The sequence below is a fragment of the Camellia sinensis genome, chromosome 8, assembly GCF_055761805.1.
Source record: "Camellia sinensis isolate YWXY chromosome 8, ASM5576180v1, whole genome shotgun sequence".
Taxonomy (NCBI): Eukaryota; Viridiplantae; Streptophyta; class Magnoliopsida; order Ericales; family Theaceae; genus Camellia; species Camellia sinensis.
Window position 1 is genome coordinate 77006939 of NC_138968.1, and position 27660 is coordinate 77034598.

The 27660-nt window shown below is 37.2% G+C and overlaps 2 long non-coding RNA genes across 4 annotated transcripts; both read right to left on the bottom strand.

Moving 5' to 3' along the window:
* Window positions 1–3432: 3432 nt before the first annotated feature.
* LOC145796992 (uncharacterized) lies at window positions 3433–12254 on the bottom strand. The gene is made up of 2 exons (XR_014337859.1): window positions 4302–12254; window positions 3433–3709 (listed from the first exon to the last, which is right to left on the bottom strand). It is a non-coding gene; the product is annotated as an uncharacterized LOC145796992 (long non-coding RNA).
* A 3517-nt stretch (window positions 12255–15771) lies between these two features.
* Window positions 15772–25536, bottom strand: LOC145796993 (uncharacterized). Of its 3 annotated transcripts, none has more exons than XR_014337861.1 (4): window positions 25319–25536; window positions 24228–24370; window positions 23397–23550; window positions 15772–16054 (listed from the first exon to the last, which is right to left on the bottom strand). It is a non-coding gene; the product is annotated as an uncharacterized LOC145796993 (long non-coding RNA). The 3 variants fall into 3 exon arrangements; XR_014337862.1 differs by lacking the exon at window positions 15772–16054 and adding an exon at window positions 19397–19849 and having other exon boundaries at window positions 25319–25523; XR_014337860.1 differs by lacking the exon at window positions 15772–16054 and having other exon boundaries at window positions 22776–23550; window positions 25319–25531.
* Window positions 25537–27660: the final 2124 nt, after the last annotated feature.

The window sequence follows — 27660 nt, forward strand, 5'->3', positions numbered from 1 at the left end:
CTTTTTGCATACTCAATACAATCCTTAAGTATACTTGACAGATAATACAAATGTCTTCTGAATAACTATCTCATTTTAATCCCTGACTGATGAGCACCACAAATGCTCTCGTGAATTTTAACCATGGTTGTTTTAGCCTCTTTGGGACCCAAACATTCTAATAAGAGTCCAACTGCTCCTCTTTTGTAAAGGCTGTTGTCATATAAACTATAATTTATATATTTCAACTTGACAGCTCTACTAACTTTCGCGTCTAGATTGGATAAATATTGAATAATTGAGTGTCTCCAATCTTTTTCTGGCATATCCAATGCATAAGTTTCCATTAATAATCCTCTTTTTTCCAAAAGTAGGAGCCTTTTTCTAAAAGAAGTATGAGATGAATTTGCCTCATATTTGTCTCTTCTCTTGTAATTCGAAGCTATTTGTGCTACTTCATTAGCTTGTACATTCATAAATCTGGGGATATGTGATATTACCAGATCCTTGAAATGAGAACTTAAGTATAAAGCAACCACATAATATGGTAGCAAACCATGGTTCTGGTACTTAAAAATATCATTTAACTGGTTTACCACCAACTAGGAATTCCCAAACAATTCTACCACTTCTACCTTTAATCCTAACAACAGTTCCAACCCTATGATTAAGGCTTCATACTCAATTTGGTTGTTAGAGCAATCTGGTTTGTTTATTTTGTTTAGTTTGTATACCAGTTGGAGATTCAATTATAACTTCTACTCTAACCAAACCATTGGCCTTCAAACCATCAAACCATAATTTCCAAGGCATAATACTGACAATGTCTATATCATTTTGGTTTTCTTGCTCTTCCTTACATAGATGATCAGCAAGGAAATTTACCAGAGCCTATCCCTTAACAGATTTTAGAAGAACATATTCGAAGCAAAATTCTGATAGAGCTAAAACCCATTTACCAATCCTACCACTCAAGATAAGCCTTGCCAACATGTACTTGATTAGATCAGTCGAAGTAATTACATGTACAATTCTAGGCAAAAGGTAATAGCTTAATTTGATTGCATCCAAATACAAGGTCAAACACAATTTCTCAATAATTGAGTATTTACATTCATAAGAATTTAAAAACTTCTTGCCTTCTTCATTGTCTTAAGCCAATAAGACTCCAATGGATTCTTCTTCTACTGCTATATAAACTTAGAGGCTTGTCTTCTCTTGGAGGTATCAACACTGGGGACTTAGCCAAATAGATTTGATGGCTTCAAATGTTTCCTGATGTTCTGCTTCCCATCGAAACTCCTCATGAACTTTAAGCTTCAACGAAGAAAAAGCATCAACATAGGGGGCTTAGCCAAATAGATTTTGATAGCTTCGAATGTTGTCTGATGTTCTGCTTTCCATCTAAACTCCTCATGATCTTTAAGCTTCAAGAAATAAGAAAAAACTTTAGTTTTATCAGCAGTGTTAGCAATAAATCTTCTAAGGAAATTATTTTGCCTAAGAAATTTTTGCAATTTTTTCTTACTAGTAAGTGGCTTAGCTTCGATGATGGCTCTGACTTTGTTTTTGTCGATTTGGATTCCTCTTTTGTGAAACCATATATTCCAAAAAATTACCAATAGACACACCAAAAGCACATTTTAGAGGGTTGAGTTTAAGCTGATAGTGTCTCATCCTTTTGAATGAAGCTTCCAAATAAGCCAAATGATCTTCGAAGGACTATGACTTGACTATAATGTCATCAACATAAGACTCTAGAAATCCCCTAACTAGATCATGAAAAATGGTATTCATGGCTATTTGATAAGTTGTCCTAACATTCTTTAACCCAAAAGGTATTTTCACTCATTCGAAGGTTTTCAAATTACCTATGCACCTAAAAGCTATCTTGTGGGCATCTTCCTCAACTATGCATATCTGATTATACCCAGAATGCCCATCCATCATGGAAAAAATGGCAGGTCCTGCTGATCTATCCACAACTGAATCCACCATTGGCATTGGATATTCATCCTTGGGAATTACAAAATTTAGATTTTGAAAGTCAATATAGACTCTTATTTTTCTATTCTTTTAACAACTGGTACCACATTGGAAAGCCATTCAAGATACCTGGCCATTCTAATGAACCCAACTTTTAATGATCTAGAAATTTCTTCTTTGACTTTAAGAGTTACGGCTGCACTCATCGTTCGAGTCTTTCGCTTGTGTGGTTTGTAATTAGGCTTGATAGGGAGCCTATGCTCCACTAGTTGTAGTTGAAGCAATCCAATCACTTCAGGACACGTAGAGGGGCATCCTGACAGCTTTATAGACTCTCACCGAAGCTTTCATGGCTATGGCATCCAGGCCAGCCCTAGCGCAAGTGCCAGCGCTTGTAGTAGTCCCAGACCTAGTGCCTAATCCATTCCCTAACAATCAGGCTCCGATCTAGATGCCTCCAGTAGTACCTCAGGCAAACAGTACGGCTGCTGGTTCAGTTACCCAGGGGCAAACTGGCCCATTCCAGCCCACTCACTTCGATACTCTAGCCGACATACAAGCTATGCTTGAGCAATAGTTTAGCAAGAAACAACTACCATTACTCCCAAATTCGGATGTGAAACCCCCATACTCTCAAGAGATATTGGTCATGCTATGCCCAACTGGGTATACAGTACCCAAGTTTGTAAAGTGTGATGGGAAGCAAGGTAATGCCAGAGAACATGTGGTGAGGTTCATTAAAACTCTTGGTGTCCATGGTAGAGACCACTCTCTGCGTCTTCGAGAGTTCTCCAAATCACTTACTGAAAGGGCTTACAGCTGGTATGTGAACTTGGCCCCCAACTCGATCAAGAGTTGAGAGGAGATAGTGAACAAGTTTCATACAAAGTTCTTCCAAGTCTAAGAGAAAGTTACGACCCTCACACTTGGACGAGATGTCTAGAAAGATGGTCAGGATATACTGGAATATGTTAAGCGGTTCCAAGATAAGGCCATAAACTATCATGAACCAGTGGATGAGGCCTACTTAGTCAGCATATGTGTGGAGGGTGCCATACGCGACTATAAAATCTTCTTGGTGAACCATATTCTGCCTACCTTTTTAGCCTTGATTGAGGCAGCTAGTAACCTTAGTACCACGGGTCCTTGGCATAGATCTCATGATAGTTACTGCTACTCCCGCAGTAGCAAAGTTGTTGCGGTAACCTCCGCAGGAGGGAGCTGCTCGCAATGAGAGGCGTCGTCCTCTTGAAAAAGGAAGAGTTATGAGGACATAAACCCATATCTTTGCAGCCTTGAGAATGTTAATGTCACGCCCCAAACCCGCCCCTAAAAGTTTGGGCATGACCTCTTTAGAGACGGGCATGTAACCTGGTAATTTAACATACGGGGCCTTATCGGAAGCACAAAAAAAAATAAATAGATAAATAATAAAGAACAATTAAACTCCATTGAGCTACTCCTACATGCCAGGATCTCATTTATCACATGCATTATACCGGATAAATAAAGTCTCAACTATATCCCAGAGTATGTACATACACATTTACAGTTCCAGCCCTAAAGTTGGGCATATACAAAAACAAACATGAAAGGTATATACAACCACTTTAGATGGACACTCATAAGCAAACCAACATCTTGACAACTTAAGAAATTAAATGACTTAAACAGTGCCTGGACATATGGAGGTTGACAAAAAGAAAGCAACATCTTGGCTAGGACTGACCGCCTGTTTGGTGACCTACAGAAACAGACATAACAGAGGGTGAGCCGGGCTCAGTGAATAGTATGATACATAAATGCACAATTTAAACATAGTACATAACAATGCATAAGTGAATGCGAAGATCATGTAGTTAATCTGTTCCTGTTCTCATTTCATATGGCCTTAGGCCCAATCCTGCAACATAAACATAATGGCTATAAAGCCTTTGAAACATGGTGGCACGAGGCCCTTGAAACGTGTGGCACGAGGCCCTTGTAACTTGTGATGACATAAAAGCCTCATAACTTGTAATGGCATAAAGCCCTTGTAACTTGCAATGGCATAAAAGCCTCATAACTTGTAATGGCATAAAGCCCTTGTAACTTGTAATGGCATAAAGCCTCATAACTTGTAATGGCATAAAGCCTCATAACTTGTAATGGCATAAAGCCCTTGTAACTTGTAATGGCATAAAGCCTCATAACTTGTAATGGCATAAAGCCCTTGTAAACATGTTGGCATTAAAGCCCTTGAAAATGGCATGAAGCCCTTGTAAACATGTTGGCATTAAAGCCCTTGACAATGGCATGAAGCATACTTAAACTTGTAACATATACATGAAACATACCTGAAACATCCTTGAACTTGTAATATACTTGAAACCATACTTGAAACATACTTGAACTTGTAATTTACCTGAAATCATACTTAGACCATACTTGAAATATACTTGAATTTACAACATGCGTGAACTTGTAACAGGCGTATACTTGTAACATATTTGGACTTGTAACATACATAGACTTATAGCATACTTGGACTCGTAGCATACATGAACTTATAACATACTTGAACTTATAACATATTAAACTTGTATATACTTGAACTTATAAACTTACTTAAACTTGTGCATACTTGAACTTGTCACATATATTAACTTGTAACATTCTTGACTTATAACATACGTAATCTTGTAACAGACTTGAGCTTAGAACATACGTAAACTTGTGAACATTCATTAAGTCATAACGTAACATATCATAACTAGAGCATTTCTTGATTATTTAGAGTTGTTGGCCTTTAGCTCTTACATGTATTGGCATTAAACTTATTGGCATTTAGCCCAAACATTATCATAGCAAACTTATTCAGAGTCTTACAAAATTCAAGAATCATAGAAGGGTTGTTTCATTCTTTCTCTTACTTATGTACCTTCCTTGAATCATTTACATAAAAATATAACATTTATCTTCCTTGAACCATTTATATACATATGACATTTATCTTCCTTGAATCATTTACATACATATGACATTTATCTTCTTTGAATCATTTACATACATAAGTAACGAAATTAACAGAATACTAATGACAAGCATTAGCGGTGGTAAAGTGTATTACTACTCACAGTGTTTAGATGCTAGGTCCGTCCCTGCAAATAACCCTACACAATTCAATTCAACAACATTTAATACAATTCGACATAATCGACATAACCCCACATAATTATCACTATCCAAGATAATCCACACTATTTAACATTATTCAACTCAATACTACCAAATATAATTCCACATAATTCAAATTAAATTGCTAAGACTCAATTCAATATTCCGTAGCCAAGTTTACATCATCCACATCATCAACAAACCCTTCCCCCCAATCTCCTTTCTCATTAAGACATGATTCACCGTGCTCATAACAAAGTTTATTCGCAATTTTAAACATAATTTCCAAGTATCACCAAATTCCAATTAAATTTGCATATACATGATTCAATACCTCAATTTCATTATTCTACTTTCAATTTGGGTTAAATCTTTAGTTATCATCTTTAATCAACCTAGGGTTTCAAGAATATATGGAGATTTCAAGAAATAATCAAACTTATTAACCCAACACTTTTTATTCCAACTTTTCCATTGAGTATACACCTAGGACTCATAATTCACAATTTTAACCCATTAATTAACTCCCAACATCTTCAAATGAAGAGTATTCAAACCCTTACCTCAATAATCAAGCAAAGAAGTGAGCTTGAGAAGAAGCCTTCACAAATCCAAGTTCTAAACGGGTAAAAACATCGATCCTCCCTTGTTCTCTATCCTTGATGCCAAAAACCATGGTGGATCGTGAGCAAAGTAAAGGAATTCAAGGATTTGGGGCTAGGGTTTCGGACTTAGGCAAAGAGGAAGGAAGAGGGAAGAAGAAAAAATCTGAGAAATGATCCAAAATCCCGTTTTTAAAGCTGCTGTCCCGAAAAACCTGCTATTCCCGCTCGAGCGTCCCAATTCCCGCTCGAGCGGACCTGCTCCCAGCACAGATTTCAAAACTTCAAACAGGTATAACTCCCCCATCCGGACTCCGTTTTAGGTCGTTCTTGTGCCCAAACTGAAGCCCCGAGAATAAGCTTTCCAATGGTTCTAACATCACATCCAAATTATAAGTGTGGAACAATAAAAGGGCAAAAGAGTGACGGTTGGTCGTAAACGAATTAGTCAAATTAAAGTTTTTGATCCAATCTTACTTTACCATCATATTATCATCTCAATCAATACTCCAACATAAGATAAGGAGGTTCTAAATACACTAATAAAAATGTCCAAAACGAACCTACGTGCCTCAGAAATACAACTCAACTTGGAGACCCGCTCGAGCGCTCGAGCGCGCAGACCAACAAGGTAGTCCGCTCGAGCGTCTAATCCCCCGCTCGAGCGGGAAATCACAACTCGCAGAATCTCAAGCCGCCTGCAAAATTTGCTGGGAACCCCAAAATTACGCTCGAGCGCCAACTATTCCGCTCGAGCGGAGGGAAAATTTTCAGGTTGCTTGGTAAAGGTCACCAATCTAGTTTCAAAGGCATAATCCAACGGATAATTCTTCAATTCCAATGGAAAGCACATTAACCCCTAATTAAATAAGGATAACTTTCTATACGCATTTTGGGGGCATTACAGTTAAAGCCTTGGTTAAAGAATTGGTAGCCAATGGTGAACTTACTTTACCTCCGGTTGATGTTCCCCCAACCAAAAAAGGCAAAGAAAGCCCAGATTATTATGTCTATCACAGAGATACTAGACATCCTACTAGAGACTGTTGGACTTTGAAAAGTATCTTCAAGAAGAAAGTTGTTGCGAATGAACTGAAGTTCAAAGATGCCGATAATCGTGATGTAAGAAAAGACCTTATCCTAACCACAAGAAGAAGGGAAAGAATGTACACATGATTGGGTATCTTAGGCCTGTGCGCGATCAAGTGCACATGGCGTCCTACTATGATGAGTTAGAAGAACTCGTAACGGGCTAGCTCCCTGAAATAGTACATGCGGAGGCAAAATTTGCAGAGGATACTCATACTCAGGCCTTACAAAATTCTATTAAGTTTCGCATATTCTTTGACCAGCTGGGGCTGAGCCAAGCCACCAAGTTGGAAGCAACAAAGGCCCTCATCAACATCTTTAAAGTGCATTATACTGAAGTTGCTGAGGCTAAAGAGTATGTGCCTCGGCGTATCCAGGAAGACTATGGGGCCATTACCTTCTCAAAAGCAAACAGAGCATACCCATTCCCCTATAATCGTCATCCTTTTGTCAGAGCTTACATCCATGATGTAGAGTTCATGCGTGCTTTCCTTGATGGTGGGACATCCATAAACATCATCACTACTGACACCTTTGCGAAAGCTGATATTCCAAAGTCCAGTATGGTCTGCCAACCCATTACTGTGACGAGCTTTGGTGGTGAGAAAAAAGTTACTAAGGGCCATGTTGTAGTGGACTTAGTAGTTGGCGAGATCCGCTCTACAGCTAAGTTCCATGTGATTGAAGCAGACACAAATCGCTACATGATACTTTGCATAGCTTGGATCCATCAATATGGGGCTATCCCGTCAAGTTATCACCAATGTGTGAAAGCAAAGTTGGGAAAGCAGACAGTGGCCATAAATGCGTCTGAAAAACCATTTGGAGTAGATGAGGCCCACTATTCTAATGCAATTTTCTTTACAAAGCTGTCAACGAATGAAACTCCAAGGACTAGTAAAGCTGCAGGGGTAAAGTTGCCGAAGTGGGAAGAGATTTGTGATGCAGAGGTTGCTCCAGAAAGTAGTGGGCAAAAGAGGAGCAGCAAATCCACAAACCTCCCGCCAAAGATTGTTAAGTGTGTGAGGGTGGCAAGACAGTTTACTACCTATGACGGTCTTGAGGGCCAGACTTCATACCCTAGGAGGATGACCCCGAGACCAACAAGTGTGATGGCAACGAGTCCCAAGAAGGGCTGGTGGAGACTCCTGAACCCGTCGCTGAGTGCATACAAGATAGGCCCAAACCGCAGTAGGAAGTACTTGCTGAGGTAAACCTTAGTGACTTGTCAAGGCAAAGCAAACCTGTGTTTATCAGCGACATATTGGTTCCAGCAACTAAGACAGAATTGATAACACTACTGAAGCAGTACAGTGACGGCTTTTCTTGGACATATGACGAAATGCCTGTGTTTATCAGCGACATATTGGTTCCAGCAGCTAAGACAGAATTGATAACATTACTGAAGCAGTACAGTGACGGCTTTTCTTGGACATATGACGAAATGCCTGGCCTTGACCCATCTCTTGTCACTCATCACCTTAACACTTTTCCCAACTCTAAACCGATAAAGAAACATGCCCGAAAGTACCACCCCGATCTTGATGCAAAGATTAAGGAAGAGGTAGAAAAATTACAGAGGGCCAAGGTCATTGAGCCTATACAGTGCCCAACTTGGCTAGCAAATATTATGCATGTAAAGAAGAAAAATGGCCAGATCAAGGTCTGCGTAGACTTTCGCAACCTAAAGCAAGGCCTGCCCGAAAAATGAATTTCCATTACCCCATGTTGACACACTTATCGATTCTACTACAAGCCATCAGATGTTCTTCTTCATGGACAGGTTCAATGGTTATAACCAGATAAAAATCGCACCAGAAGATGCAAAAAAGACAGCTTTCATAACGCCATTGGAAAATTTTTTCTATATGGTGATGCCCTTCGGTTTGAAAAACGCGGGGCCAACCTATCAACGGGCTATGATTGCAATATTCCATGATGTGCCACATCACGAAATAGAAGACTATATGGATAATCTAGTAGTAAAGTCTACCGAGGCAGACCAATACCTCTGCGACTTGAAAAAAGTTTTTCAACCTTACCAAAAATTCTGCTTAAAGATGAATCCTCTCAAATGTGCTTTCGAAGTCACCGTGGGAAAGTTCCTTGGTTTCCTAGTACAGCAATGCGAGATTAAGGTAAACGGAGATAAAATCAAGTCAATCATGGAAATACCATCGCCACACTCTCAAAAAGCCTTGAAAAAAATTCCTAAGCAAAGTGTCATACCTCGGGAGGTTCATTCCAGCCCTTGCTGAGATAACCTTTTCCTTTGGGACATTGCTGAAAGGGGATCACAAGTTTGAATGGTTACATAAACACCAACAGGCATTTGATATGGTGAAGAAAACACATACCTTGTGTAGACACCCCATTTTTGACCGCCTTTAAGACTTGGGCACCTCAGGTTGATCACTCAATGATGAAAGTTATGCTTTACAAACGTTAGATTTCTTCAGTAAGAAGAGCTTCTAAATCCCAACCTTACACCTCATTTTTTTACCAAAACAATTTTAGACCTTAAAACCCTCTTTTTAAAAATATTTTTCCAAATGTTTCTACCATGTTCCAAGGCTCGTATTTCGTTTAAAAATACTGCACTTTTCGGTAAACCGAACAAGGACAAAGTGGAAATAAATGAAAAAGAGGTAAACTCTTTGAAAAAAAATCTTTAAAACATCTTATTTAAAGGTTTGGAGTTGAAGAAAATAGGAGAGGATGGAAGAAAACTAGTTGGGGAAGAAGTTGGGCATCGATCCATTAGGACAGAAATAAGCAGCCTTCACTAAAATAGTCATATCTCTTTACACACTTAGAATTTCTATCTGAGGCCACCTCCATTGGAAATTAGACTTCCGAGGCTTTAATTTAGACTCAAGAATGACCTAAAAATGAGTCCGGAAGAAAGAGATATGCCCATTTGAAGTCGAGCTTGGAAGCAGATTTTTGCCTGGCCGGCAACTCCCTTTTAGTGGCCTGCCGGCCACTTGTGTCAAAAACTAGATATTTTTGCTAGTTGTCCCCCACAAGCTTCAGCTGTTCCTATACAGATATTTCCGACCTGAGAGGCTGTTTTTCTATAAATACAAAGCCAACCCTCTTGTTTTTAGGTTAAAAAAATTCCTTAAGGACTAAAATTTGAAATTCTTTCTCTATTTCTATCTTGCAAGACACACACCTTACCCAAACACTTCCTAAAGCAATATTGGAGCTCTCCTTGCTGAGATTATAGAGTTCAAATTTCAGCCATTGAGAGTGAAAACTTGTAGGTTTGTTAACAAAAGAATTGTCTTGCTTCAAGAGGTATAATTTTGAGCATCTTTACACTACTTGTTTTCTATCTTTTCTTGCTGATTTTGAACTATTTTTACACTGTTTTCATCGGCCGAAACTTGTTGTTTAAAGCCACCAAAGGTAGAGGGGTTAACCACCATTCTTTGAACCTTGTTCTCTAAGCTTTTACCCTTGTGTTTCCCATTCTTTTCTCAACTTTTTATGAACTTTTTACCACTGATTTTTAGAGGTTTTCAGAGGCTAAAAATGTGGTTTTGAAATCCCAAAAATGGAGGAGTTAGCCACCCCTCCTTTGGCTTGTTTACTAGCTTAAATTTTTCATTATTTTAACCTACTCTTTTAGCTTCTTTTACCTTAATTCCAACACTGTTTTAGCTTAATTTAGGACTGTTTTTATGTGTTAGTTTCATTTGTGCTTTGTATAGTACGCTTGTAGTGTAATTGTCCTCGTAAGCTTGGTGGTTTAGGCTTTAGCTACCAACCTATTTGAGTTGATAGCATTTATTTCTTACTTTCTATATTTGTGTTCACCTCTAATCACCTCTGCACCCTCCCTCATTTCTTAACTTTTTATTGTTTTGAGAGTCGTTTCAAACCAATTGTTTGTTTAAGCTTGAGATTGAGGTCGTTGTGCTTAATGGTTTAATCTCTTCGGAGGTTCATTACCAACAGTATGACATCTCTCTTATACCTAAAACAACCCTTTGTTTGACACTTCTTTCCATTAGAGGACTTAATTTTCATTTTTGAACTAAATAAATTAAGGAATAGAAAGGTAATTAAAAGAGGTAATTAAAATTAGGGCTAAAAGTGATGCAAAATAATAAAGCAATTTAGTGTTCAATCGGACGTTAATTGAACACATTGAAACTTGGGCCATTTCATACTTGCTAGTGATGAAATGGTTTAAGTTTCTAAGGTCAACCACTTCCCTTGATCAATCCATGATAGGGAGGAGGTTTTGTTGGTCTTTCCTTACCATTTATTGAAATCGTGTCCCTTGATTCATAAGTCATCATGCAATGAAATTGTGTCGATTGATGGCTTGCGAATCAAGCCTACCCCTCCTTTTGTTGATAAAGAGAGGCAAGGTGGACAAACATCACTTGAAAATACTCTGATTTGTGCTCTATTTGTCCTCTGTTGTTACAGAAAAGAACTAACATCAATGGCCGGCAATCCACTATTAGTGGCCTGCCGGCCACTACTTCTGGGTTGCCGGCCACTTTTTCATCCAGGCAATGTCCTTTTTCCAGCAAATGAGAGCAAAGCAGAGGCTGAGGTGGAAAAGCAGTGCAATTTTCTAACTGTGCAAAAGAGGCATTCCGATAGCAAAACGGAGAGCATTATCGGGTGGAAATCTACATCCATGCATGAGCCATCCCTCGATCCTCAGGATTCGTGAAATGATGTTATAATATTCGTGTGTTGTACTTGGAGTAGTGGATTTGTAACTAATTAGTTAGAATAGCTAGTTAATTTTGTATTGTAAATTATTTAATTAGCTACAGCAATTAGTTAATTTGTTGTTGTAATAATTAATTAATTAGCTAGTGTAGTTAATTTATTTCATTTGAGTTTGTAATAGTTAGTTAATTAGGTAATTAATAAGTTAGTTCATTTATTCAAACCCTCCTGCGCGAGTGCAAATTGTAATAATGTGTATATCTTCCAGACCCACATTTTTCTCTCTTTTATTTACTTGCTTATAATGAATAGAATAGAACATTATGCTTCTTTTAGCATATTCCATAACTTGCATCCATTTGTCTTGCATGAATCGAGACTCAGTTCATCGTTCTAACAAAGTATTGTCGTTTATTACTTCATTGAATACGTGTTTAAAACGCATGCTATCAAATTAATTCACATGTCATAATTAGTAGCTGAGCCTATTAGTTGCATCATTGCATGTGTTGCATTAATCATGTTGCATTAGTTAGAGCATGCATGCTTTCTAACTCTTTTGTTTCTTTTGGCTCACCTCGGAATACTAGGTGAGCTTTTTTTTGCTTTAGCATATTGCATGAGTGTGATTGCTGCCATGTCTAGTAAGCTTGCTATGCGGGTAAGTGCTTATAACTCTTGAATGCCTGTGAATGAAGGTTAATTACTTGAATTGGAATAATTTGAATAACGAACATATGAGATCACTTTTTTAAGTGATACATATTCGAAATAATTTTCAAACAAACATAAATCAAAGCATTCTAATTTTTGCAAATTAGTCTATACTTGTGTGCGCATCACATAGTAATGTTAACCTAATGACCGGAACAAGAGCATTTAATGTAAATAAGATTCACATCATGATTAGTAGAGGCCGATCTTTGATTGGGTGAGTATGGTGCTCAATTCATGACATTCCCCTCTCGTACCTAAGTTCCTGAGGTGAGACAATCTTGGTGATGACGAATATGTGACATTTAGCACGAGTCATGGGTTTCCTAAATTTCTCAAAAATATTTAGGTAGCAACTCTGTATTTAGCAAAGTAGTCCATTTTTGGTATTTTTGATTCAAAATCAATTTTTCAAAAAGATTTGTTGAATTTGGACTCTTTAGTGTTTATCTATTTCACATTGCACTTATAGAATCAGATTCAAAACCACGATAGTCCGAACTGTAGGGCTAGTCATATTCGAAAGGAGCACAAAAAGTCGAGCTACGCCTCGCCACTTACAATGATTGCCTCACAACCTGAAAAGCCTCTGCTACTGTACCTTACCACTACACCTCAGTCTGTTAGAGCTTTACTTGTCCAAGACATAGATGGCGTTGAGAAGCTAGTCTATTACATCAGCCGCAAAATCGATGGTGTCGAATCATGGTATACCCCAATTGAGAGGCATAGTTTGGCCTTAATCTTTACGGCGCAAAAGTTGCGCCATTATTTTTTGGAACACCGGATCTCGATTGTGACCAGGAGTGATCCAGTCCGCTACTTACTGAGCAAGCCCGCTCTGACTGGAAGAATGGCAAGATGGTACTTGGCTCTAGCAGAATATGACATCATTTGCATCACGCCCAAGGCTATTTAAAGTCAAACACTTGCAGACTTGCTAGCACAGTTCCTATCTGGTAAACATGAACCTGCAGAGGTATCTCTACTTGGTGAGATCCATGTCTCAGCAACTGTAGTGGAGATCTATTGGGACTTAAAATTCGATGGAGCCTCTGGAGTTGAGAAATATGGAGCTAGCAATAACACTCACTAGTCATAAGGGGGAGAAGTTTCATTTATCATACAAGCTTGACTTTAAATGTTCAAACAACGAAGCCGAATATGAGGCGTTAATACTGGGTTTGATTGCTACCCAAAAGAAAGGCCTCTGCAAGTTGAAAATTTGGGGCGACTCCAAGCTAGTTGTCAAGCAAATACTGGGTGATTTTTCCTAGAAGGAACCTCTTTTGGCCCCATATCACACCATCATTCAGAAGTTGCTCACTTAGTTTGATGATGTCCAAATCAGCATACCCCTCGAACACACAACCGTTTTCCCAATGCCTTGGCTACACTTGGGGGAAAAGTGGACATAACAGGTGATAGTATAGTCGCCATCATCATCGAGAAAAGAACAACACCAGTAGTGTTAACCAAAGGACATACAGAGCAAGGTGCTGAGGGATGGAAAGCAGATATAATCCAATAGTGAAAACAGCCTAAGGAATAATCAGACCAGCAGAACTTGCATCATTCCTACTCCTCAAAGGAGAGTTATACTTCCCCGGTCCCAATAACCTATTAGCAAGGTGCGTCGGTAAACAAAGAAGCAACTCACAGACTTGAGCAAATCCATTCTAAATCCTGCGGAGATGGAGATATCAGTCTATACCGACGGATGCAGAGGCAAGGGTATTATTGGCCAGAGATGCAAAAGCAAAATACTGAGTTGCAAAGGCAATGTTCAAAATGTCAATCCCATCTTAAAGAAGAGGAAGCCCATTTCTTAAGAAGTGAAGAATAAAGACAGCTATCTATTGACTATCTTGGAAACGACACACTACTTGAAAACAAAGCTGATGTAATCAGACTTAAGAGGCGGGCCCTCTGTTTCTTCCTTAACTAGGGCAAACTGTACTGAAGGAGCTTTGAAGAGGCACATTTGGCTTGTTTATCAAAAGATGAGGCAAACGAAGTGCTAAAGGAAGCTCACAAGGTACAACATCAAAGAGGGTAGCGACTATATGGATACCTTATCAACCTCGGCTACTATTGGCCGACAATGGAGGAACACGCGAAAAACTATGTAAGAAGATGCCAGTCCTGTCAAAAGTTTGGGAACTTGATACATGCATCGGTAATTGAACTACACAACATCAAGACCCTCTACCCGTTTCATACTTGGACATTTGAATTGATAGATTCTATAGCGCAACAATCCAAAGGCTACAGATGAATAATTACAGCAACTGAAGTTAGCACCAAGTGGGTAGAGGTCATACCAATGAGGAAAGTAGACAGAGCTAGAGTGGCCAACTTCATCAGGGAAAACTTCATCTGTAGGTTTGGCATACCCAAGGTGATGTTGTCTGGCAATGAAACCCCCTTCGTAAATCGCCACATAGGAAGGTTACTGGGCGACTACCAAATCAAACATCACAAGTCTACTCCATACTATCCTTAAGGGAATGGACAAGATGAGGCAACTAACAAAACCCTTATCTGAATACTAAGTAAAATGATGGATGAAATAGGGGGCACATGATTTGAACAACTCCTCATAGCAATCTAGGCATACAGAACGTCAAAGAGGAAGCTAACCCAGGCAACCCCATTTTCCCTAGTGTACGGGTCTGAAGCCATGCTACCAGTTAAGTTAGAAGTACCCTCAGCAAGAATGGCTATGTCGGCACACTTAGTTCCAAACTGCAAAAGGAACGACATAGAGACAACTGAGCAATAACAGCATAATCCTTCTCCTGGAACCGAGCCAGGTTTTAACGATGTTGTTCCAAGGTGCCCTTGCAATCTCTGATGGTCTCCTCCAAAGAAGCATTCATGTCTAGCGCGCTCGAGGAACACAACAACCACCTGGAGCTTTGCCTTCATCCAAGACAACACTACAACAAAAAAGGCTTTTGGTGACAGATTGATTTTGTCTCTAAACATCAATTTTTCGTCACCAAAGTGATCTGTGACGAAAATTTTTTATCACCACATTCGTCATCTATTTGTCATCGTAGAAAGTACCTGGAGACGAAAAATTGCTCCGTTGCCAATTCTTCATTTTTGGCGACGAAATTTTTTGTCTCTAAATGTTGAATTTTCCGTCCTCTATAACATCCATTTCGCCAGAAAATATTAAAATATAAGTTTTAGTGACGAAATTTATCCTCACCAATGATATAGATTAAGGTGACAACAATTTGTCACTAAAATGAGCACATAACAAAATTCTTCAATGACAAAAACAATTTTGTCACCAAATATTTCAAGCTAGTGAGAAAATATTTAGCAAATGTGACAAAATTATTTGTTGGAACTATATCATTAGTGACAAAATTATTTTTCAAGAAAAGTTGTTTGAAAACTAATAACGACAATTTTTTATTTCGTCGCTAATAATAATTAACATTTTTAAAAATTAGGGTAATATTTTCAATTTTTTTCACTAAAAATTCCCTGCACATTTTAATAACATGTTTAATAAAATATCTATTACAAATCAATACAAAAACTTATTCATTTTCATATATACCACAGTCGAAATATGTCTCATAATATCCACAAAAATACAATATCAATTGCGGATTACAAAACACGTCTCCTAATATCCACAAAAATATAATATCAAGTGCAGATTACCAAACATGTCTCTTAATATATACAAAAATATAAACCTTAAAACGCAACCAAAATACATATAAGGTAATATTAACAAAAACACAAAATGAGCAAGCTTCTGCTCTCCATAATACCAAATACGTCCATCTCTAATCTCCAATCTACCAAAAAAAAAAAAAAAAAAAAAAAAAAAAAGACAATTACTATCTTATCAATAAGATATTCAATTTAACATTTTTCGAAATGTGTATATTTTTACTTAGTTTTCAAACTGGAAGTCTCGTGCTAGTTTCATAAGTTTTCACAACTTACATTGGTCCCTCCCGAAGTGTTTGGAGTGTTTCCCGGGCCTTCTCGTGGTTGTTTCACGATTTTGGCCCCCAATAATAAGGGTAGGCGCAGGTCGGTTGCGGCCACAGAACCTTCAATCCGCTATCCGTCCGCCAGATTGGTAGATTAGAGAAAATCAATCCGCATATGTCCGTCAATCCGGCAGATGTGGATTGAGCGGTTTGGCAGTTTGGCGGATGGATGCGAATCGATTTGGCAATTTAAAATTTTATAAATTTTCAACATAATTCAACTTGCGCACTTTCTCAAAAAAAAAAAAAAAGTATTACAGTCAATGACTTTCAAAGCAAGAAAGTTTGAAACTTTAGAATATCACAATCACTTCATGCCCCATCCACATACTACAATCACAACATGCCTCATCCACATAAAGTATTACAATCTGTAATTCTTAAAATATAAAAACAAGAAAAATGCTTGGGAGCACTAATTAGTGCTCCCACTAATTAGGTGGCAGTGGGTCCCGCCATTAATGATGTGATGTTTTGGTCTTAGAGTTGTATTTTTTTTTTTTTTTTACTTTTTAATGCATTAGTGCTATTAGTGGTGATGCTTTTAGTGGGATGAATCATGGAAAATGAGTGAGAGCACTAATTAGTGCTACCACTAATGATGTGGCAGTGGGTCTCACCATGAATGATTTGATGTTTTGGCCTTAGTGTTGTATTTTTTTTCTTTTTTTATTGAGTGCCATATCATTAGTGATCTTTTTAGAGCTCCAAAATTAGTGGTCTCTATCATTGTTGATGAATCATTGTTGTAAAAACAATTCAAACTACCAAACCCATGAACAGAGCAATAGTAGAGATTGTATGTCTCTGTATTGTTACATCTATATCTGTTTTTGAAAACAAAAACCAACCAGCGTATATCATATTTTCTATTTATTATTTTTAAAGATAGATTTACAAACCAAAAAATATAGATAAATAATATGTTTATTTTTTTAATTTAAAAAAGATATTCAAGTTGAAAGTTTTTTTTCAACAGAATATTTAAACTCTTTTTTAATTGAAAACACAAACAGAATATTTAAGGTGCCGTTTGGTAACACTTACGTTTTCAGTTTTCTGTTTATATTTACAAAAATTTAAAAAACTCAAATAAAACCCTGTTTAGTAAAATTTTTTATTTATAAATCAGTGGTCTCAGTTTATAAATTTGGCCAAAAAATGAAAACACAAAAAATGTTTCCATTTTGAGTTTTCAGTTTTTTTTTTTTTTATCACCCAACATTAGCCACCACCCGCCACCATTTTCCACCACCGTCTTCCGCCACCACCACCCACCACCCACCCTCCACCACCATCTGCCACCACCACTCACCACCCACTTGTTACCACCACCCGCCACTGCCACCGCCACCGCCACCCACCTGCCACCCACTCGCCACCACCACCCACCCCTCGCCGCCACCACCACCACCACCACCACCCACCTGTCATCCACCCGCCACCACCCACCACCTGCCACTACCATTCACCGCCCGCCATTTACTTGCGACCACCACTCACCACCTAACTGCCACCACCATTCACCACTTGCCACCACCAGCCACCTGCCACCACCACTACCACCACCACCATCACCCACTACCCACCCGCCACCTACCTGCCACCACCACTCACCACCCACCACCACCACCATCCACTTGCTACCACTTACCACCCGCCACCCACCTGCGACCACCACCTACCACCCACCTGCCACCACCACCCACCACCACCACCCACTCGCTACCACCTACCACCCGCCACCGTCACCCACCCACTACCACCACCACCACCACCCGTCACCTACCCGCCATCCGCCACCCGCCGCCACCACCACCCACTCGCTACCACCCATCACTCGCCACCGCCACCCACCCACCCACCCACCCACTATCACCCACCACCCGCCCGCCACCACCACCCACTCGCTACCACCCACCACCCGCCACCGTCACCCACCCACGTACCACCACCACCCGCCACCTACCCGCTATCCACCACCACCTGCCATCGGCCACTCACCAACCACCACCACCCGCCATCCGCCACCCACCACTCGCCGCCGCCGCCGCCACCACCACCACCACCCACCCACCCACCATCACTACCCACCTGCCACCACCCACCATCACTACCCACCTGCCACCACCCACTACCACCCGCCATCCGCCACCCACCCGTCACCACCACCACCCACTCGCTACCACCCACCACCCGCCACCGTCACCCACCCACCCACCATCACCTACCCGCCACGCACCATCGGCCACTTACCACCCACCACCACCCGCCATCCGCCACCCACCACCCGCCACCACCACCTCCCACTCACTACCATCCACCACCCGCCACCGTCACCCACCACCAACCACCACCACCCACCCGTCACCACCACCAGCTACCCACCACCCATCGTCACCACTTTCCACCACCGTCTTCCGCCGCCACTTGCCGCCACTTGTCATTTCTCACTCTTTTTTATATTTTTAAAATTTTTTAAATATTTTGTCAATTACCAAACGCGTTTGTAGTTTATGTTTTCTTAAAAATAAACAAAAAATAAACAAAAACCAGTTTATAAAATTTTTGTAAATATAAACTAAAAACGTAAACATTACCAAACACACCCTAAACAAACTGAAAACACAAAGTCTTATAAATTACTAAGGGTGCTCGTAGATTAGCGGTTCGGTTGCGGCCAAAGGAATTTCAAATCCGCCATTCGTCCGCCAGATTGGCGGATTGGAGAGAATCGATCCGCAACCGTCCGCTCGTCATCACACATCCGTCCAAAATGAGGCGGATCGGTTCGGTTCGGTCGATTTTGGCGAATCGGTATATCCGTTGCTCACCCCTACCTAATAGCTTATTTTCAAGCCTAAGTGTTGGAAAAAGTGTATTTTTCGACTTAGTTTTCAAACCGGGAATCTCATGCTAGTTCTGTAAGTTTCCACAACTTACATTGATCCCTCCTGAGGTGTTCGGGGTGTTCCCCAGGCCTTCTCGTGGTTGTTTTACGATTTTGACCCCCTGATGGCCTATTCTCAAGCCTAAGTGTTAAAGAATTGTATTTTTCTACATAGTTTTCAAACTGAGAGTCTCGTGCTAATTCCGTAAATTTCCACAAGTTACATTGGTTACTATAAGTTTGGAATACAATGGTAAATTTCCGAGAGTCTCGTACTTGTTTTTATAAGTTTTCACAATTTACATTGATTCCTCTCGAGGTGTTCATGATGTTTCCCAAACCTTTTCCTGCCTATTTGAAGCTTTCCCCTCCCCCTCCCCAAGACTTATTTTGGTGCCCAAGCATTGAAATAGTGCAAAATTCAAAGTAGTTTTCAAATCGAGAGCCACGTGCTTGTTTCCTAAATTTGCACAACTTATGTTGCTCTGTCTCAAGGTGTTTGTGATGTTTCCCCGCGCCTTTAGATGCATATTTCACTATTTTTCCAGGACCTTTCATGCCTAGGTGTCAGAGTAGTTTTTTATTCCACCCTAGTTGAAGAAGAAAGTTTCTACTAAATTAACATAGAAACATAATATATTAACCAAGAAGCTTGTTTAAAGCCTTGCTACATCACTTTAATTTCCTTGTAGATCAAACTGATCCTGCAAAATCAAATCATTTTTTTTCATAAGTTAAATAACCTAAATTTTGTTCACATATACAATTAGACATAGCAGAAACAAACTGTGAAACACAACAACTAGGCTATAAGAGTAACTCCACAATCCCTGTCCACATAACACGCATGAAGCACAACACACACACACACACACTAACTAGAGGCAACCACCAGTCCATAGAGCAATAGCAAAAGAGAACTAACCAACAACAAAACAAGAAGCCAAAAAAAAAAATAAATAACAAATTTGATAAGTGGTACTCTCCCCCGTCCCAAAATATTAGTCCCTTTTCAAAAATTAAGTACAAAAATAGTATAAATTTCCTATTTTGCCTTTCTTTTAAATTCATTAAACACATAAAAAATACAATTATGACATTGATATTTCCCAAAAAAATGTACTATCAAAGGGTAATTTTGAAAAATTAATTTTTTTAAAGTATAATAATTGTACTATAAAAAAAAGTTGAATTCTCCAAAATGGACCATTATTTTGGAACGGGAGAAGTAGAGTTTTTAAACACTCTAAAGCTAATGAAGTTACAATTATTCACCAGATTGAGTATTTGATTGTGTCTGTGCCTTCCGGTGGCCATCAACCAAGTGCGGTAAGTGTTTTTCCCTATATAGTCTTGGTTGATTTACTTTCTTTACTCACTAGTGGCTATTTTCTTCCAACGAAAGAGTCCAAATTGTTGAAACTACCGGTCAATTCAACACTTATCAGTTTGGATGATCATGCTTTGGTTTGTGTCATAATCAAGTCATCGGTATGTATAAATATAACGACCTAATGTGCAGTTTATCTTAATGAATCAATGTAACTTGCATCATATTTAATCCTAGAATCATTTGTAAGGCTTATAACCTGACAATTTAGAATTGTACTTTTTTAAAATACTATTTCCACCTAGAATTGTTTCCCATGTAATAGCTATGACGTAGGACGCATTCAAATGATTCAAGCCCCGACAACAACCTTAAACAAAACAAGGTTTTTGCTTAAGGTTCAATTAAAACCTAGTTTCAGGGATCTTAGCAAGCTGGGTTTCAACTTTTCTTAGGAAAAAGGCTCTTTTAAACTACTGGAGAACTAGATTTATATATATAATCATATGTCATTAGCCAACACAGAATTAGAAAGTAAAACATAACTGTTTCTTTACTCCAAAAATAGATCCAAAGAACATAAACCCACAAAACATACAGTCACAACAACACCCAGAACACAAATACCATCCTCAGCATCATCAAACTAAACATGAATTTTCAAAACGACTTGTTTCCATTTTTCAAAAAACACTTTTAAGAAAATTATACTTTCTTATTTTCCGTGTTTTTTTATTTTTACTGAATTTTTTTAATATTTTATGCAATTTTTTTACTTTTTAGACACGCCTAACATAAATACACCTAAAAAGTAAAAAAATTGTAAAAAAAAATCTTTTAAAAATTTACTAAATACCAAAAATACAAAAAAAATACAAAAATTTAGTACATTTTTTGTATTTTTATGTATTTATTAATTTTTTAAAATATTTTTTCACAATTTTTTACTTTTTAAATACATCTAAGTAAGGTGCATCCAAAAAAATAAAAAAAATATTTCAAATTTTTAAAATATTCACTAAAAAAAAAAAATACGAAAATCAAAAAACTCAATTTTCAAAAAACTTAATACAAAAAACTCAAACCAAACACACTGATTATGTTTCCAGATCTGTTATTTCTGCTTGTTGGTTTTACCACAGAACTAAATCTAGGAATGTGGAACTTAAACCAAATGAGCCTATTCCAAGTCACTCAAGTCATGTTTGTTGACTTGATATATAAGATTGGATATATGTTATGCATGTTTGTTTTACAAAATATATTGTGGGATATAACAAGTAATTTCCAAGATTGCCCTCATAATATTATATTATATTATATTAAATTAAATTAAATAATATTATATTATATTAAATTCAAAATTTATATTAAATTAAATTCAATAATATTATATTAAATTAAATTAAATTAAATTATATTATATTATATTAAATTCAAAATTTATATTAAATTAAATAATATTAAATTAAATTAAATTAAATTCAATAATATTTATATTAAATTAAAGTCAATAATTATATTATATTAAATTATATTATATTATATTATATTAAATTAAATTCAATAATTATATTATATTAAATTCAAAATTTTATATTAAATTATATAATATTAAATTCAATTCAATAATATTATATTAACTTAAATTAAATTAAATAATATTATATTATATTATATTATATTCAAAATTTGTATTAAATTAAATAATATTATATTAAAGTAAATTAAATTCAATAATATTTATATTAAATTAAATTCAATAATTATATTATATTAAATTAAATAATATTATATTATATTAAATTCAAAATTTTATATTAAATTATATTATATTAAATTAAATTAAATTAAACAATTTAATATTATATTATATTAAATTCAATAATATTTATATTATATTAAATTCAATAATATTAAATTAAATTCAATAATTATATTATATTAAATTCAAAAAAATATATTAAATTATATTATGTTAGATAGAAAAAAGGGTAAATTGGACTTTTTACATCATATCCCCACCAAGGGGATATGATATAATGGGGGGATGTGATATTGTATATCCTCCACTTTTGGGGGATATACAATCCCACCGGATATTATATCCCCTTCAAAAAAAAATTGCAAACATGGGATATATGGACCCCACCGGATATAATATCCAATCCCAATCTTTATATCCCCCAATCAAACAGGGCCTCTAGGCCTATGAAATGTGAGTGCATACCTCTGCTGCACCAAAAGAATAACCATACATCCCACTAATCCACCCAGATTCATAGATATCTCCGAAAATATTTTTGGCATAATGAGCTGTATCGGACTGGACATCCTCTGTTTTATGAGTTGTATCATCTAAATTAGATTTCTTATACTGGAAGCCCTCTATCATAAATTTTCATTCTTTAATGCGAAATTTTAAAAAAAAAAAAAACCCAAAAAAAACAAAAATAAAAATAAAATCATCATTTACAATATAATTACTTTCAAGCTTACAAACAAACTGATAAGATTGATATCACAATGTATGAATATTAATAGTGCCATATTATACAATAAAATCATTATATTTAAATACGAACCCATTATTCAAAATATTTTTGCAATCCAATGTCTATTAACAATAATTAAATTACATAGAGATAAAAAACAATATATAATATTGAATTCCCAAATTGGGTTTGTATAATTTATTTTGAATTACATTTTAAGTTATGTTTCAATTAAAGTATTGGAGGTTCTATTACACACTGATTCAGGCCATTTACATATTATTCCAAAATCGCATATGCATAGAGAATTTCTAGCAACATTGCAAAGTCATAGAAATGGATTTGCCAGAGAAGTACTGATTTATCAAACCTAGTAAAAGAAGAATGATGAAGAGAGAGAATGAGGAAATGGGTAGTTTTCCATACCTTGTTGAGTTTGGGGTTTGAAGGGTTTGCAATTGAATTGATGGATAAATTGAGCCAAGGAACTAACAAGAAAGGCAGTAACTAACAATCTATGAAAATGATTTTCTTCCAATTAAATCTCATTTTCTAGCCACTACACAGCATTCAACTCCACCTGCATTTCAAAACCCAAAATTTTAATAACAAAAATATTTTTAAAAAATTCTAAAAAAAGAAATAAATGAATAGTGATATGCAGAATACCAAGGATCAGTATTCATAGCCGACAGGTTCTCTTCCTTAAAAAGCCATTATTAGCTCGGTTAATCAGCAATTCAAACACTTGTGACATTATGAAGTCTTATAACAATTATGAATTTATTATAATATGTTTAGAATAAAAGTATTTGACCGCCTATAGTACTGTTAAAAGAGATGATGCTTTGGTCTTGCACAATTGTCAATCATGTTATCTTATGCATATATCAGGACACAGCTATATTGCCAACACACAAGTGCTATGCGGCCCGTGACAGGACAGGGGAAAAAAAAAAAAAAAAAACTTGGTTATCAATATTATTTTCTTACCTCGCCCTGCTCAAGATGCATGACCAATTTCCAGACCAATTTTGACTCACCATCAACAAGAACCAAAACAAATAGGGAAAAAAAGAAAAAGAAAAAGGCACAGAGTCAAAAGAACCACAGAAACAGAACAACGATAATTAATGATCCGTTCGTTTCAACAGAAAACTTATTCCAGAATTTTTTTTTGGAGAATACCAAGGATCAGTCAGCTATGATTTGCTTCCAAATTGAATCAAAGGAATTGTAAAATTTTCAATGAATTACCTGTGTAGCTTCACCCTTTAAGACAATGTAATGTATCTGAGTCGCATAATCACCAAAATTTTCAGAAAATGCAAGGTGAGATTTCCTCCAGCTTGGAATCTGGAATATCTAAATGAATATATAGATATACCATCAAAAATAACCTGCTAATGCAGCAAAAATCATGAGGCAAAGAAATGTTCCCTAACTTTAAAAATTGCATCAAGCTACGAATGTAAACTCAAAAGCCAGTGTTGATAACTTCTATCTCAGTTAAGATTGGAGGCAATAAGAAATTCATAAAAGAAAATGTAACAGAACTAACCAACCATAGTATTTACCACATTTCTTCTCACTACACCAAAATAGAGAACCATTACAATGAACTAAAATGATCCCCTTACAGTGAGCCAAATTGATCGTAAATCTTCCAAAAAAAATTTTGCTACTCTAATTTATTCTTTGTATTTGTGGAACTGATTTAATTATATTTGATTCTCAAAGATTATCCAACAACATGGTATAGATATTCAATTTAAAACACTAACCAAAGCAGACAAAATTGACAAATTATTCTTCTATATACAAGTAGATATAGAGAGATACCAACAAGAACTGATATATGAAAATAGGAATCCTTTTTTATATATATTTATATATATAAACGCCAAAATCCAACTCAATCCCAACAAGCAACACACATCCACAAGAATTACCCTAAGAAAACCAAAGAAAAACATCATTTTTTCCAACTAAAGTAGCATTTTAGTCTAACAAGAAGATCCACAGTTGCAAGTAAAAGATGGACGTAACTCAAAAAATTGAAATGCTTGACCAAAAACGAAATGGTGGCGAGACTTGAGAGGTTGAACAAAAAAGGGGCTGAGATCTGAGAGATTGAAAATTATAGTTTGGGCTTGAAATTGGGGGAGAGGGGGCAGAGAGAGAGAGAGAGATAGAGCAAAAATCAAGGGTTGATTTCAACAAAAATCAAGGGCTAGTTTCAACAAAAATCGAAAATCAAGGGTTGATTTCAACAAAAATAGAATTAGCAAATCAGTAGAAGAATATAAGAAGATAAGAGACGAAGAAAATAGAAGAGAAGAAAATACCTCAGTCGCCGCTGTTGCTCGCCGACTGCTGCCATTGTCGCCGCTCGCCGATCGCTGTGGCTGGTCACTCTCAGCTGGTCGAACGGGTGTCGAGCGATCAAGGATATGCAGAAGACTAGGGTTAGGGCTTGAAGAGAGAGAGAGAGAGAGAGAGAGAGAGAGAGAGAGAGGATTGAGAGATATGTTTGGAATCTCAAAAATAAAATAAAAAATGATTTGTTTCTTTGTGGTGGTGTGGGCTGTTAAAACCGAAAAAAAAAAAGAAAAAGAAAAAAAAAGAAGAAGAAGAAGTAAAGTTACGAATTAAAAGTGAGATGGTTTTAAATTTTTAGGCGGGGCCTATATGTATTATTGTAGAATATTTTTGCGACAGTTGGAAAGGTCGTCGCAAATTAACAAAAATGAAAAAAATAGGATGAGGCTTTAGGACTAGAGGGTATTGTTGGGTCCGTGGGGCCCATTACGATCCCGTTTTGACAATTTGAACTGTTAATGTGTATAATTCGTCGAGTACTATATACCTATAAAACATCACGTTGATCAGATATCGATAGCTATGTGATCAAATCAATTTTGTATGAAAAAAATAGACGGTGAAAATAAATGGCTAACAAAAATCTGATTTGATCACATAGCTCTCGATATTCGATCAACGTGATTTTTATAGGCATAGAGTACTCGATGAATTTTACGCATTGAACGGTTTGAATTATCGAAATGGGACCTGTGGTGGGTCCGCAGGAGTCCAACAGTACCTTCCAGTCCGATGAAGGACTAAAGGGAAGCCTCATCCAAAAAAATAAATCCTTTTGCCAAGGTTTTGGGTTATTCGTCTCTAATAATAGTATTTGTCTAATGTATTTTTGGGCAACAGTCACTTACCGTCGCAAAAAAAAAAATGATTTTGCAACGGATTTTTTTACCATCGCAAAAGCATGTTTTTTGTGACTATTTTAAACCGTCGCAAAAAGTTCCACGCCTAAAGCCTTTTTTGTCTAGTAGTGTAGGGTTCAAATTAGGGAAAAACGAGTTACAAAAGTGAGAGACGAGAAGGGGGATAGCGAGATAGAGAAAAGGGGAGACGAAGGTTAGAAAAGCGAAAAGAGGGAAGAGAGAGCTCGGAAAAGCGAGAGAGGCAGGGGGAGAGAGAGTGAGGCGAAAACACACACACACACACACACACACACACACAGAGACCTGTTGTAGCGAGTGCTAGCTGGCGACGTACAGGTTAGCCGGTGTGACAAAAATGGACGGACAGTGTGCCGGAGATGGATGGGTGAAGGAGTGACAGAGAGAGATAGAAAATAAAATAGATGCATCTAAACAGAGAGATATCTATCTCTTGGTTCAATTTTATTTTTTTATTGATTTTAAGTATTTGGTGATGAAATTTGGTTCTCCTTTCTAAAAATAATATATTTGGAGACGAAATTATTTCCTCTCTAAAATTTTTTACAATAGTGACGAAAAATTTCGTCTCCAAAATGGCGCCAAATCTTTCGTCAAATTTTCCAAGGGCGAGAAATTGTTTTGTGACAAAAAATAAAATTTAGAGATGAATAAAATTTTCATCACCTATTGTTTTATTTGATTTTAAGCATTTGGTGACGAAATTTGGTTTTCGTCACTAAAAATAGTACAATTTGAGGCAAAATCTTATTGTCATCACTAAAACATATATATTTGGAGACGAAATATTTTTTCATCATCTGTTTTCGTCACCATAGACCTTTTTTTGTTGTAGTGCAAGTTCAAGCCATTTCTCTCAAGCCCGCTGAGGTTTGCCTCAACACCTTCCATAAACTTGCCTGAAGTCGTTAGAATTCTCTTGGTGACAAGATCACAAACAAAACTAGCGGAAGACTCTAGCAATGCTATTTGCACCATTGAGCCTGGAACATTAAAAGCAGTAAAAGTCTCCCAAGTACAGCACTTGAATGCGGACAAGTATGGGGGTAGCCTCAACAAATACCACTAGTTCAAGAAGGGGACCCTCCTAGAAGGCATAGAAGATTCTACCACAGTACCACCAGTCTGAGTCATAGGGGGCAGACTTGCAGAACGCCCAACTATCTGAGGCCAACTACTACGTCTTCAGCCCTCAACAACTCTTGTCTGTGCGACCAACGGAGATTCAACAGAATAAGATGAACCCCCAAAGACAACCTCCCTTTGAGAGAGAGGTTCTCAAGGCCAAGTGATACATTCACCACATGGCCATCTTTAGGAGTCTCAGGAATGAAGTCATCACCGGCAACAGAGGAGCGGTCAAAGTGTACAGAAAGATCTGGAATAAGGGTAGAGCTAATAGGGTTCGGAACCTCTGGGTTTGGAACACC